Source organism: Cupressus sempervirens, chromosome 8 (genome assembly GCF_028749045.1).
Source record: "Cupressus sempervirens isolate cs-2001-9-10 chromosome 8, ASM2874904v1, whole genome shotgun sequence".
NCBI classification, from domain to species: Eukaryota; Viridiplantae; Streptophyta; class Pinopsida; order Cupressales; family Cupressaceae; genus Cupressus; species Cupressus sempervirens.
The window spans coordinates 742134906-742150420 of record NC_143125.1 but is presented as its reverse complement, the minus strand read 5'-3'; the positions used below and the strand labels follow the sequence as shown (position 1 = coordinate 742150420).

The following is a 15515-nucleotide window of genomic DNA, read 5'->3' as shown; positions in this document are numbered from 1 at the left end:
ATTTATTTGCTCAATATATAAACCAAGAGATTAGTTAATATTTGCAATTCGAGAAATTTTTAGATACACAGATGGCAATTTATGAGAAAACATTTTAACAAATTCAGCAGCTAAAGTGGCAATATATATATATATAAGTCGAGGGGAAAACAAATTAAAAATTCAATAGAAAAAAACATGAAAATGAATGGCAAGATATACTACGGTATTCTCTTGAAATAAAATTATAAATGTATTGGTAATAAATCATAATTTCAATTTAACATGTGACTAAACAGGCCGCATAATATTCTTTGACAAGCTTTCTTCCATAGACAGCATCATGTATTTAGAACAGCCTATGATTTGGTGCATAGAAGACCACCATCTACATTTTTGTAGACAAAAGAAAGTGAGGATGGTGGAGTACACGAACGGGGGGTGGCATGGAGTAAATACAAGTTATACTGGATAAATCAAGCTACATTATCCTGTCTTCATAGATTTACATTTAGAAAAGTTATGCCAACCATCAGCTGATATTAGTGCCTTGTTGTGGATTAGTAAGAAAATCAACCAGGCCTGCCATATCCACATATCAGGTAGTATGTTATAAAACATGACTCTCTCTGAAGACATTATTTTTAGTTCTCCCTTCATTCCAGTTTCCATCTTCTGTACAGGATCTACCCCTTGAGGCAGAGGATAATTTCTATTATTTCATACTGTACATAACCTTTACAGAGGCCATCCTCAATTTAACTGAAAATGATAGAAACAAATGAAGGATAGTAGGCTACATTAAAGCCTTATTTTCAAGCAAATTATATGCCCATGGTCCCTGGAAACAATATAGCAATTACATGGATTCAAATCTTTAGACAAATCTGTAACTAATCTTAAAAAGAATAATATAACATAACAGGAAGCCTTCAAACACAAAAGATAATTCGTGATAGCATTAAAAAACAAGACAAAATCACCAAACATTTCAAATCTTTTCAGATGTGAGAAGGATAAATGCAAATCCAACTATAAACTTAGAAAACTACGAAGCAAGATAAGAAAGTTGTATAAATGTCAAAATAGATAATCTCTCTCATTCAAGCTCTAAGAGTGTAGATGATTCAAAGAATGGCAAGGTTGTATTAAAAGTTCTCTAGGACTATGATGCATACTAAGCAGAGGAAACGAGGTTGGGAATTTTCTCCAAGGGGGGCTCATTATTTCTGGGTCACAAGACTAATAATAAAGCTGAATGGGAAGGCATGGTAACAGAATGGAAATAACCTCTTCTAATTGTGCAGGACAACTTTTAATAGAAGAAGACTCACTATGAACAATGACTGAAAATATTCTTACCCCAAGTAGCAGCTAGTAATATTTACAGAGAAAGCTCTCTCCATTTGCTCTCAACTCAAGATGTCATTTTCCCTCACTACAAAGTATGTTATTCAGTGGCAAATCATTTTGTGAACAGTTTGACCAGGATCATCTTGTCTTTGGATCTTGCTCCATATCAGTTTGCAGATAGTTCCAGTTTCTCACCTTCTTGTTTGTTTGATTGGAGTGGAGAGTGTGGCATCATCATCTTTCAAGACACTTAGCAGTGTTCCAAGACACCATCATCATTCTTCATGCTTTCATCCTATCTAGCATATCCACAATGGGAAGCACATCTGCATCTATGCATTGTTTTGTTTCTTCCTAAGGGAAACAAGTTGTTTGTAAGTATTGGATCAGTATGTCATCAAATACTTCCCATTCTTGCAGGTGCTTATTCATTATCGGAGGGCTACGTAGCCTTCCACCTTTCCTATTGTGGAGGGGGCATTCTTGGAAACTATTGGCGATTGAGACCTCCACATTACTCATCCTAACACCTCTGTTGAGTTGCATTGTCACATTTTTTGGGAGGAGATTTGTTCATTAGATCGGATCGGACATGCAAATCTTAAAGTCAAGAGAATGTAAATTTGAGTTTGAAAGGATATCCGATAAAAGGTTCAAAAAATTTGACCCTTAGGCTGAGCCCGAGACGGGTCGGAACTCCAACCTCCTCGGGGCTCAAGGAGCCTCCATACCCAGCCACTCCTTGACCACCCTTTCAGCATTTCAAATGCCAACACTTGCAAGCTAAGGCATAAAACAAGCCAAGAATTGGAACAAGGATTATCACTGAGGAAAGAAAAGTTGAAAGATCAGCTAAATTGTTGAGCAGATGTACATGTCAAGGATGAAATCAGTCAAAACATGAAATTGAAACCAACACTTAGCATTTTTTGGATGGAATCAAGCTTGGGTGACCCCAAGTGAGGAAAGAATTCCGATCTCCTTGGGCTTCACAAGCTCAAGCAAGGTTGGAATTTGCCAATAAGTTTAAGAAAATCAGAGCATGTTAAGGAGGTGCTGCTGTTGTTGAAGACAAAATTCTGAGTGTTGTGAAGAAAGATCTGAAATCTTAAGGGAAAAAGATCAAACAATTAAGTGCAAATTGGTGGACAAATCATTTTGAGTTTGATGGGGAAGGAAATGAATAAGCATGGAGTACATGAAATTTGAAGGAAGAGGTAAAACGAATTTAACATTTAGTCAAACTGTGGGATGAACTGGAGTGAATGCCCATAGGCTTGGTGATTTCTGAAAATCATGAAGTACTAGCCCAATGAGTTTGATGGGGAAGGAAATGAATAAGCATGGAGTGCAAGAAATTTGAAGGGAGAGGTAAAACAAATTCAAGATTTAGTCAAATTGTGGGATGAACTGGAGTGAATGCCCAAAGGCTTGGAGATTTCTGAAAATCATGAAGTACGAACCCAACTCCATCGCAATTTCCGCGTTGGTGTTTTAAGACCACCCAAGACATGAGAACCTCCCACCCAAGGTTGGAGCACTTGTACCCAACAGAATGACATTCTTTGACCTAGGCTTGATATTTGCCCAACTGCATAACACTTTCCACCTGGGGTAGGTTAACTACGCCCAACACATGGACAAGTTTTGCCCAATGACCAAGGAACCCAAGACATGAGCATTTTCCAAAATTGCAAGAGGAGGTCAAGCCCAAGGGATGGACATTTTCCGCCCTAGTGTACGTAAGACTAACAAGATGGTAAAATTTGAAACTCATTAGTCCAACAAGGTTGCAATTAGTAATATCCCGAATAGATATTCTCCCCAAATTTGCTCACAAACAATTTTCATAATGCAAACAAACAGCTCATGCAATAAGTTTCAGATTTAAACAACAAATGCTCAAAAAGAAAACCTCTGAAATTTCTGTTGTATTATGATTTTCATCAATACAATATTATAACTAGAAAGTCCATATAAACTCTTCAGAAATATGTTATTGCTTATACATCAGCACTACAATAACAAACATCAAGTGCAAATACAGTTTTACAGTCAAATCACAAAACTAAGAAAGAACCTATAAGCACACGTGAGACACCTGGTGTGATGTCTCCACAGACAATGGGGTTGCATCCACTCTCTACCTACACGAGGGTTTCTGTCCTCGGGAAGGATGAAAGCTAAAGCTTTCCAAAAGCAAAACTGAAATCTGAATCATAAACCAAGCATGCTCAAAATGAGTTTCCCTTCTTTTAATGCATCAAGTTGTGACTCTTCAGTTTCCCCTTCTCTATCGTCGTCATCTTCTTCTTTTGTCTCTTTATAACCCCCTTTATAATATTAAATTGGCCTATTTTATAAACTTATTTTAAACTCTCATAAGTCAAATTTTATATAATATGAAATTAAACTTAAAAATTCCTAATGTCCCAAAAAGGGGACATTACAATCCTCCCTCCTTGAGATTACTTTCCCTCAAGCAATCATGAGTCCATAAGCCAATACCGGGGTCCCATATCCATCTACTAGCATCACTCTAGTCCATTATGGAAACTCGAAAGTCAAGACCTGTCATGCTGTACCAAATGTGAGAATGCAAACCAACTATCACTATGATCCCTGGTTCCCATGTCAATCTCCCCATCTCCGCTACAACCATAGGCTACACGACTCTGATCATAAATCTTTGGCTATGTAGCATCACAACATAATCCACAAAAGGTAAAACATGCATCAACACTTAGATCTCAAACCAACCTATCAGCACGGCCCTGGGTGTAGAAATAGATGACTAATAAATCTTCAACCTCCTGAAACAGCCAATTGAATAAATAGATGCCCAACACATTGCCCATATGCAAGGAAACCAACTCATCATCACTCTAGATGTCGTTGTCATAACTCAGATTACCATCAAGAATGATAGTGTCGTCACCATTATGTCGTTGAACTGGAAAGATAAACATCTCATATGAAATATATCGCACCATGTGTAGTTCCCACTCATCTACATGCAACTCACTAACCATTGTAGGCTAAGTCAAATCTGAAAATGTACTATAGTCCAAGCAAGGTAGTCATTGATAACTAGAGTATGTAGAAAGATAAAATCATCAATCAATAAGTAGGCAACTGCCGTATTATAAGAACTTGGAGATTAATCTCTAACTAAGCTATAAAAACCATAGTTACAAGACTCGGACTCACCTCTGACTCGGAAAGTCAAAATCCGAATTGGACACGGACTTGGCCAAGACTCAACAAGGACTCAGAAAATCGAAAAATCCACGAAATTCAAAGATTTTTAAGGATTTAAAGGTTTTTTCATGCATCATTTAGTCAATTAACATCAAATACATAATAATTGAGATAAATAGAAGCTACCTAACACTTGTACACAATTCTGCATAGATCACATAAGTATAACAAAATTTCTGAAGGAAAAAAACTAAATAACATAATATAAAGTTAAACATAGTGTCATTGTCAAATATCTACAATATGTGAAATCCATGGAATCAAAAGTTGAAAACATATATCAAAATATCAGCTAGAGTGTAGAAGACTAAGGTTCATAGTAGCCTATGCCCTCCTACGAATACGCCTAAGATAAGTCATGAAAGACTCGGATAATTAGAAATATGTTTGTTACAGCTTATGTGCACATTGTAGACAGCAAGGCTCTCAAGTATGTCTATCAATTTTCTTGGTAAAACACAACCTTTAACGGTAAAAGTCTTTTAATAACAATTATAGTTGGCTTACAAATTTTTGCCAAGAAACTGATCAAGGACATAGCCAGCAACACATATACAAAGTCTGAAAGCTTTTATAACTTTATTTACAACACTAGAGTGTTCTAACATTCATGAACAAGTAAGTCTAAAAATAAAAATAAAACTCATATACATCATTATAGAATTCTAACACAAATATATATATAAATTTGAGAATATCTGTACAACATTATTGAACTCTATAATGTTGAAAGCGACTTCTTCATAATGAAACCTATTGATGTCAGTTTTTGTACCACATAACATATTAGCAATTGAATATCCGATATGAAGCATCAAACACACGATTCCTCTCTTGAAAAGTTAATACTCATGGGACATGAAAATAACTCCAATGTTCCTTACACCTGTGGATACTAACTCGGTATATCGATGTGATTTGTTGGTAATCATGTAGGCGGCCTTACGCTATTCATTCGAGGATGACATGGGTTTTTGGTAAGATGGTGATGATTTTGTATGAGTGTCAGGTGATGTTGATGGTGATAGTGATGGTGGAGGGTGTAGCGTCAAATAATGTTGATTGTGAAAGGAGGCAATAATGCTTCTAATGACTTCTACCTTCCTAACTTTCTTAGAGTGAAACTCGACTACTCAACTACTTGCTATTCTACTCCTACTCCTATGAATGGAAAGATTAGCAAATGGACGAGGATCGAATCTAATGAAAGCTAACCAGCAGCTCCACCTCCATAGATGCAGTGATTCAAAGGAAAAGAGAACTAGTTTACCACACAAGGCTCCCTAACCAGCAGCTAAGATGCTAGTGGCCTAGTTGTAGATCCCTATCAAACATTCACTAACATCACCATAGAATTAGCCATCTACTTCTACTCTAACAACATGAAATGAAATCCTACTTTAATTTGAGAGATGAGAAGAACCATGCAATACACCAAAATGATCATGTATATCCACCATGCAAGCAACAACAATGCATAGAGAACAATTTTGATAGTATCTTCACAACAATTCTCCAACATAACTCCCCCACAAATGAGAGCAAAATGGCCTTATATAGAGGCCAAAATTACAACCAACGGTAGAGATCAAAAGCAAAATCAACAATCCAAATTGGATCCTAGAAACCCTAATTGGGGGTTCCACCCCATCGGCCAATGAGAAAACACAACCTCATCGATGGACCAATAAAAAAAGTGGAAAAGTGGCAACCAATGAGAAGGCACCAAAATGGTGGCCAATCAAAATTAGACACTTGTCCTATTCTAGAAGAAAGAGAAATTGCCACTTGGGCTTACATCAAATGATCTTCTAATATAACTCTCCATTTTTCTTTCATGCTTTTAGCTAAGGCAATGAACCTAGCTAGCCTTTCGTTGACTTCTTCCATGGGAGGACAAGGTATATGCTTTATTTTGAGCTTAGCCAATTTCATCGTGTTGCTTGCTGCTTGTAGCATCTTCTCATGTTCCTTCTCATATTCTTTTGCAAATCCAATAAAAGCATTAAAGGAGGAAAGGGTGCCCAAATGTTTCTTCTTGATAGTAGCCTTTCCTAGCTCATCCAATCTTGATCCAAGTCTTGTTTCACTGATGTCCTCTTCTCTGATGTCTTCAAAATCAAGTGCTGCTCCGATGTCGCTCATCATGGTTGTAATGGAAGTGTCGACACTTGGGCTATGATGTGCAACCACCTTCTGTATATCTTCTTTGCTAAGGGGGATTGTCCTTCCTTTAGTCTGTCATTTACCTATATCATGTATACTGACATTGGTATCGATTATTCGCCTCATTTTCGAGAGCAAAGTTGTTTTGAGCATCATATCCTCTTTGTCTTTCATAGTGCTTGTTCCCTTAGGATTCTTGATTGCATTAACATCTACCATCTTGTCAACCTATGATGGGATGGTGAAGTGGTGGATGATGAATGCAAGAAGAACCAAGGGAGTAGACAAGAACGAAAGAGAGAAATCCGCTTAAGGACACCTTTCAACTCTAAATGATTTGAAGTTACCTTTACTAATAGTCGGGTCTTCTTTTGGATTTTAGGATCAGACTTCGTATCAGGTTTACTGTACCGACATTGGTATCGATTATTCGCCTCATTTTCGAGAAGAGAGTTGTTTTGAGCATCATATCCTCTATATTTCATAGTGTTTGTTCCCTTAGGGTTCTTGCTTGCACTAACATCTACCATCTTGTCAACCTATGATAGGATGGTTAAGTGGTGGATAATGAATGCAAGAAGAACCAAGAGAGACAATATCTAAACAAGAACGAAAGAAGGAAATCAGCCTAAGGACACCTTTCAACTGTAAATGATTTAAAGTTACCTTTACCAATAGTGGGTCTTCTTTTTGGAATTTAGGATCAGACTTACGAATTTCAAATCCCTTGCAAATCTTGATGCCCTAGCTAGAAAAATCAGAATTTAATGCTCTCGGAATTGTCATCCATTTGCCCAAAAAAAAATTTAAAAAGACTTCATCATTTGTTTTCTTTACCAACAAAATCGTCTAATCTCTAGGAGATAAATTGCAGCCTCTCAAAAAAATCAGAATTTTGCCTTACACAAATTTCGGCTCCCTATAAATTCGGCTATCACAAAATTCGCCAAGCAAGAAGAGTGCAGATCTGCCCTCAATCATGGAAAATCGCCAAACATAGAGATCTCTACCATGAAGAAATTTGCCAACAATAATGCCAATCTGCCCTAGCTGGAAAAGTCACCCAAAGAAGATGCCAATCTGCCTTAAGAAAATCGCTCAAGGAAGAGAAAAATCTGCTCCAAGCCAAAAATCACCTAAGCACCAAAGAGGAGTGAGGAATGGGGAGAAAAGGGGAACGAGTTTCCTCTTATACCCTATTTGCTCATCCTTCCTAGCTGGCCGACTGGGACCCTAGAAGCAAAAAATAAATTAATTAGAATATAAAACTGGCCCCCAATTAAATGCCCAGCTCGAAATTAACTTTGCCAAGATGAAATTTACTTTTTTTTAATTGCCAATTAGACCAAAATTGGAAAAAGAAAGTAAATAATGCCTTGGAGGTGCTAAATGTTTCAATTTAATGATGATTTAGCAATTAATGTGTCATTAAAATTGGATTTTGGCTAGCCAAAAGTCATTTTTTCAATGTTAAATTATCAATTTTATTAAAGGCTTAAAAATTTTCAGAGCGAATTTAATCCATTTAATGCCAATTTTTTGCAATTCAATTCAAATCGGTTTTGCCAAGCAATTTAAATTTTTGACAAAAATAAAATCATTTCTAGAGTCTAAAATCAATTTTGCGATTTGATTTCATCTTCACAAAAGAAAAAAAAATTCTCACCAAAGAAATTCAAGATTTTCCAAAAACCTAAATCTAACAAAATTTCACCTTTTGAAAATTATCTAAATTTACACAATTATATCCAAATTTTCAAAAGAAATTGTCTAAAGGACAAAATCTACAATTTTATCCTGCCAAGTGTTGCTCTTTGAAATTTGTCTGGCCTAAGGATGAAATTGGTTGTTCTGGAAAATCAAATTGAAATCGAGTGAAAAATAGATCTAACCCTCTCCCCTCTGGCCCGAAGGCATCAAAGACTTTAAGTTTTCAAAAATCAAATCAAAAAATTTGGACAACTTCAAAAATTTGCCAAGGCGACTGAAAAAAAGGGGGTCCCCAAAGTCTTGGGGCGATGGTGTGAGAACCTCACAACAAGACCTAGATAGTAACCAATATTGGCAGTGAGCCCCACAAAATCATTTTTAGAATTAATATACATTGGAAAAAAAACACCTTCCAAAAATCTTTATCTTTAAAATTTTTTTTAAAAAAAGAAAAAAAAATTCAAGAGAGACCTGGGCTTGGGACTCGGCAAGTCCCTGGACTCTGCTAGGACTTGGCCGAGTTCGAGTCCAAAGGCCATTTGCCTTGGAAAGGCCGCCTCTACTTATGACTCGCAGAGTCCTGCTTGGACTTGCAGAGTCCCGAAACATTGATAAAAAGCCTCATGGCATACTAAGGACAACTCTGAATTATCTACTTCACCATAATTATCATCACTAAAATCAACATCTCCATCAATGAATTGATCACCAACACACATAGTTTCCGAAGTAAAGTCACTTGATTCATCTTCTACCTTATGATATGGCGAGATCATGTTGCTGCTGTTGTAATAATCAGAACCTGTGTATTTGACTTCTTGCTGGTCCTTACGTTCTTCATTAGCAAAATCTGCCTCGTTAGGATGGGGAATGGTGGAAACATTGTTCTAGTTTTCATGTCCACAAATGGTATTGATTCCTTCAACAATTTGTGTCATCTCCATAGTTCTATTTTTTTGTTCCGCTTCCTTGTGATTGGTTGTAATAGAATTCTGATTTTGAACCTAGTATAAGGAGTAATGTGTCATACTTAGTTGGAGACATAACTCATCTATCTCTTTCTCTTTACCTTCAACATGTTTGATAGCTATATCCCTAACTTTGAGGAACTTCAAGTAGTCTGATTTCTTTCTTTCTAATGCCCTTTTAAGAGTATGGAGGTGTGCACTATGGATATCATTTGTTATTCCCTTCTCCTTTTCAACACCTTTAACTTCCCACATGGTTTCTTCAATGTTTTTATAGGTTGTGTCAAAATGAACTAAGGTTGCAATGATCATATCATTTTATACTTTCATCTTATCCTCCAAACTATATGCCACAAAATCATCAACATGAAGAATTTCTGACTGGTCCTTCAAATCCAACCCTATAGTAACATCATCTTGCTCTAGATTTTGAATACTAGATTCATTTTCAGCTGCACCATCTTCAAAATTTCCTTCTATCTTTGTTTGTATTGTCTTGTCAACTATTATGCCATTGTTAGGAGAGGTCTATTTTCATTTTAAGACATATCATGTAGATAAACATTCTCATGAAAATGTTTGTTAATTACCACTTCCAGTTCACCAAATAAGATGCTAGAACAATCCTTGCCATCATCCATAGCAGGTTCCCTCTTATGGTCCCCATTATGTTGGGGCTGGACTAACGAATCCTCAACTTCGTCAATGCTGATCTACATTTCTTGAGATGACTCTTCCTCCTTGTTACCCTTAACAAGTGTGACCAAAACCAAAAATGTTAGCAAGTGAAACAAATCTGCTCTTTCCTCATTTGGTTCTTGCTCATTTTCTGAGATTCTACGACCGGTAACTCTCATACCCTTAATTCTTCTTTAACCCGCTGTTGTTTATACTTCTTAATGTTTGGCTCACATTGTTTGAGCACCTTGTTGACCAACTTACAAGCAGCTTTTGAAGCCTTTTGTTCTCTATTTGAAATAGTTAACAACATTTGTAGAAGTGGCTGGAAATGAGCATCACACACATTAATTGTTATGATAACATTTTCCATGGCTGCAATAGCATCTGCATTGTGTTCCTCCCTGATTGTGCCTAATAGATTATGAAACATGATATGTATTAAATCATACAATCACAAGCCAAGTAGTAGATTGCACAGCCTGATATCTGCAAATGATTTTAGTATTGTTGCCCTTCTTGGGAAATGACGATTGTTGTTGTGACCAAGATGTTGAAAACTATCAACAATGAGCTGAACTACCTCCTTCATAGTGTCTTCTTCATAAGGTTCCTATGGTGCTAAAATTCTTATGACCTCCATTAAGCATGAAGCGACTAATAGTTTTATCTCATTATCTCAATGTTTCAGCCACTTAGGATGATTCAATGTAGTTATTGTCGGTACAAGAGCAATCTGCAACAAGTCATGGGGTGATTGCTCCATAATGGTCAAGCATCCTTCCAACTAAAATAAGGTGACAAGAGCATTTTCCCTTGTCAATGATTTCAACTCGAGCCTACTACTTGTCTAATGAAGCATTTTAGCCAATTTGGATATGTCCTTGGATGCCATTTCAAATATTATGTCTTGCAAATTTAATTATCAACCTTTTCTCCTCCCTTCATCACGCATTGAATACTAAGTTTTGATTTCTTATCCAAGATAAATATGGCAGCAATTTTATGCTAAGATGTTTTACTGAGCTTAATGGCCAATGAGCAAGGTTTATATATATTTAATGTTAATGCATTCATGTGCTTGTAAAGATAGTGTGGATTGAAGTTGTTTGCAGCGGGATATCGATGTACAAAATAAACGTCAGCAATCAATTTGTTCATTCGTATTCAACTTGAGAGTGACATGTTTAATGGACCAACCTGGTGATATGGATTCGATGGTAGTTTCAAGTACCAATTCACCCAGCTACAACTAAAATGACTCTGGAGTCTTCAATATGTTGTCCTTCCCTTCTTTTCTAGCATTCCCACTAAGCTTCAATCTTCCACCGATTTTTGACAGAACTTGTCAACTCGTAATCTAAGTTTATTTCCAGAGTCAATTTTGCTATCAGTTGTTTCTAACAGGTGTTCAAAGGTCCTTATTTCCCAAACTGCAATACGTGGAGAACACTACCAAAGTATGGCCAAATAAATGACTATCTGTCTCAATTATTTGAGATGATAGTTGCAACTTAATTTACTTCTGTGTAATCTTAACGACTCTGACAACATCTAATACCATCTGCTACCCAGCATTACAAATTTCCAACTGTTACAAGAAGTCATTGGATAATATATTTGAACCAACCGGAGTAAATGTTCGACTTTAAGTTAAGGAACAGACTCGCCCAGGATATATTTTCCTTCCATTAAGGTCCTCAAGCCAATTGTATTGTGTATGGTGCGACAAAGCCTGAGGCCAAGAATAATGGTTCATGGCATATAAAATTTCAACACCAAAAAATTTAAATAGTAATGCCCCAATCTTTTACATATCCCGTCAATACCAATTTCTTCCAAATTTCCTGATGAAATCTAACTCTTCTCTTTTACTGTCGGCACTTCTAATATGACAAGTTCCACTCTCCCAGTTTGTTGTAATGCCTCTCTGTACCAATAACTGATAATCACGTCGAATAAACTCCTTTACCGTGGAGGATGAAATTTATTTCTCTATTTCACGATAGTGGTCTCCACAAATAACTCCACGTCTCGGTCTTATGACAACCATTTATGCCAAGTATTAAATCCAGTCACAATAGTTATGGAATGGCCAATAATATTGCAATTAAATTGTATCGTATCCCAATGGCGTTACACATGAATGATTTATTCAGTCCTACAAAACTCTGACTCACGTTGATTTTCTAATTCCTAGTAACAATTATCGATGGCGCTCAGGATACCTGCAGATTAATAACGTGCATATTACAATAACCTCTTAGAATGTTACAAGCGAAATTATTACCAAAATCGTGTCCGAAGCTTGAATGAAAATCAACTCTTCAAAGAGTTCTTTTAAATGTTTTCTGCAACTCACACTAACAAGAAAATGTATCGGGTTCCTACCACAAGTTTAAAGCCAATGATATTAACAATTGTTCATTCCACCACATCTCTCAGCAACTAGGGCTCATCTAACATCCTTGATAAATCACTCCAAGTAACATTCGAGCCTCTTGAGGAATATCAAATAGCTCACAGTAAGCTATGTCTGATATCCAACACTTCTCTCAGCAACCCATAAGAGTCACAGTCATATCAATTTCACAACATGATGGGGATTGTATTAATGTCTTCAGCTACTGAAAACGCACAGAAAAGTTGGGATGACAACTCCGGTGAATCTCTACAAGTTATTCTCCTTCCTCAAGAACATGCAATTCGACTTCTTAAATATTCAACTCCATATGTGAAATTTACAGTCATGTCATATCATAATTGACACTTGACAAATAGGACTCTGCACATGGAAAACTATAATTATACTAGTCCAACACCGTTTAACAATCTCGGGAATAATGATATTCCGAGAAAACTCTTGGACGATGACGCTAAGCTTCAGCAGCTTGTTAAAAGCAGAGAGCAAAATATGAACATGGTCACCTCCAGTCTATGTGCCGCTACAACTAGCCTGGGTAAGAGAAGCGCAGAGGAGATCATTTTCCCTGCAGCGGCGTCTCTAAGTGGAGGTCCTAGTAAACAAACTAGGTTGAGTACAAAGAAGGCAATTGAGGCGAGTCCAGGATCAACTGCTAAGGAATCCATTGAAGAGGTGGCTAGTCCTAGGAAGAACTTGGCAAAAGTTGTGAAGGAGCTTGTCTAGTGTGGTGTTGTCTCTTTTTGACATTTTGTTCCATGGTATCTTTTGTGCCCTGTTTGTTCTGGTTTCTAGTCCTAGTTGTGTCTGTTGGTCTTTGTTTTCTTCCAGCAATAGTTTGTCTTTTCCCTTAGGGGATTTTGAAACGCTTTGTACTATATTATCACTGAGGTTTCAAATCCTTGTAAAACCTATGCTTTATGCTAGTCTGATACTTTGAACTCAATGCCTATTTCTAGCTGATTTTGTATGGGGTTTCAGGTCCCCTGAAAACCTGTTTTTACATTAATCCAAAACAATCTTGGGAATAGTCCTTTCATAGCATTAGTCTTTTTACAAGCTCCACAACAAACTCTCATGTAATCTTTGTAACAGTTCAAGATGGAGCATTAAAAAATTCAATCTTATACAAGGTACACGAAAAGATGTCTTGTAACCAAAATCTTCTTGAAGTGCAAGTACACTCACGGACAAGATCTTCAAATTCTTTCTGAGATGGTGATGTAAAGAACAATAACCTGCCTAGTGCACGGCTCTGTAAGTCATATTCAATAAGAACGAAAAATATTAATTGCCCCCAACCCTTGCGATGTTATATCATATTTCAAAAATGAAGACCCCGATCATCAAAGTTTCAAGCAAACTATACTCCCAACCTCCTCTGTTTCGACTTTTGCGAGGACGGATTCCCAATATGTCCCAATAGCTCATACCATGATATATATGTTTCAGATATACATTATACTTTCTGAATAAAATATTTTATATCACTCATAAGGCATAGCCTCTCATAAAATTCACCTATCGTATTTGTTGTGCATACATTCATGGAAGCTCCGCAAAAAAATTAATACAAACTTTGAATAGTCAGTGGTAAGATAACAGTTTGCCAAACAATTGCCTCTTGAGCATTTATATTCAAGTCTCATGAACATGCAAATGTGAAAACTTCTAATATCGCCAAAGAAAATTCTTGGATTCTTGGCAGTCAAACATATATTCACCAATTCTACTTCAAAACTATTATGCGGGCTTTTGATAGCCAGATAATTATTTTGCCACAATATAGTTTACACAAAACAATCTTCAAACTTCTATAAAGAAATTGTTTTTTGCACAATTCCAAAGGATGGCAAGATCGATGCTCTGATTACCACTGTAATATTCCTAATGAATATCCTCCCCAAATTTGCTCAAAAAAAAATTTCAGAATGCAAACAAGCAGCTCATGCAATAACTTTCAGATTTAAACAACAAATGCTCAAATAGAAAACCTCTAAAATTTCTATTGTATTATGATTTTTAGCAATACAATATTGTAACCAACAAGTCCATATAAACTCTTCAGAAATACAATAACAAAAATCAAGTCCAATCTTAAATACAGTTTTACAGTCAGATTGGAAAACTAAGAAAAAACCTATAAGCACACGTGAAACACCTGGTATTACATCTCCATGGACAATGTGGTTGTGTCCATTGTCTACTTGCACGAGGGTTTCCATCCTCGGGATGAATGAAAGCTGAAGCTTTCTAAGTAACTCTCCAAGAGAGAAACTGAAATCTGAATCATAAACCAAACATGCTCAAAATCAGTCTCCCTTCTTTTAATGCACCAAGCTGTGACTCTTCAATTTCCCCTTCTATCTTCGTCATCTTCTTCTTTTGTCTCCTTATAACTCCCTTTATTATATTAAATTGACACATTTTATAAATTTGTTTTAAACTCTCATAAGCCAAATTTAATATTATATGAATTTAACTTCAAAATTCCTAATGTCCCAAAAAGGGGATATTAGACAATTTCCAAAAAACATGATTTGCAACTGAAATTTGTTGAACAAGGGTTCTTGATCACATCAGCTATAGAAATGGATAATTGGATCAATTTCATTGAAATACATCTTAGTTGATCCACGTCAGGTCAGCCACCTCCGAATAGGCATGTCTTTTGAGTGATTTGCTTATGGAAGATGATATGTACCATTGTAATATCAAATCAAGTCAAAGCAAACAGATAATCTACTGAATGGAGGACAAATTTGAGAAGTTAAAATCAGAATTAAGGATGCAAACTGAGTGCTAATTGCAATATCAAGAAATCAGATAAGATTAAATTCATATGCCAAATTAAAATCTTGATTTAGAAAGAATGTTTGATCATAGGAATGTCTTAATTTGCTCACTCATAAAACTCACGCATGTGTTTTCTTATTTTGCAGGGATACATGGGGAGCACTTTGGAAGCTCAAGCTTGA

General features: G+C 36.3%; 1 protein-coding gene across 1 annotated transcript in view; it reads right to left on the bottom strand.

Moving 5' to 3' along the window:
* Positions 1-208: 208 nt before the first annotated feature.
* The window catches only part of LOC149544551 (ATP-dependent zinc metalloprotease FTSH 7, chloroplastic-like), a 125909-nt gene continuing 110602 nt past the window's right edge, over positions 209-15515 (bottom strand). The window contains exon 14 of the mRNA XM_089795184.1: positions 209-820. The gene's annotated coding sequence lies outside the window, so the exon portion shown is untranslated. The remainder of the gene's footprint in view (positions 821-15515) is intronic.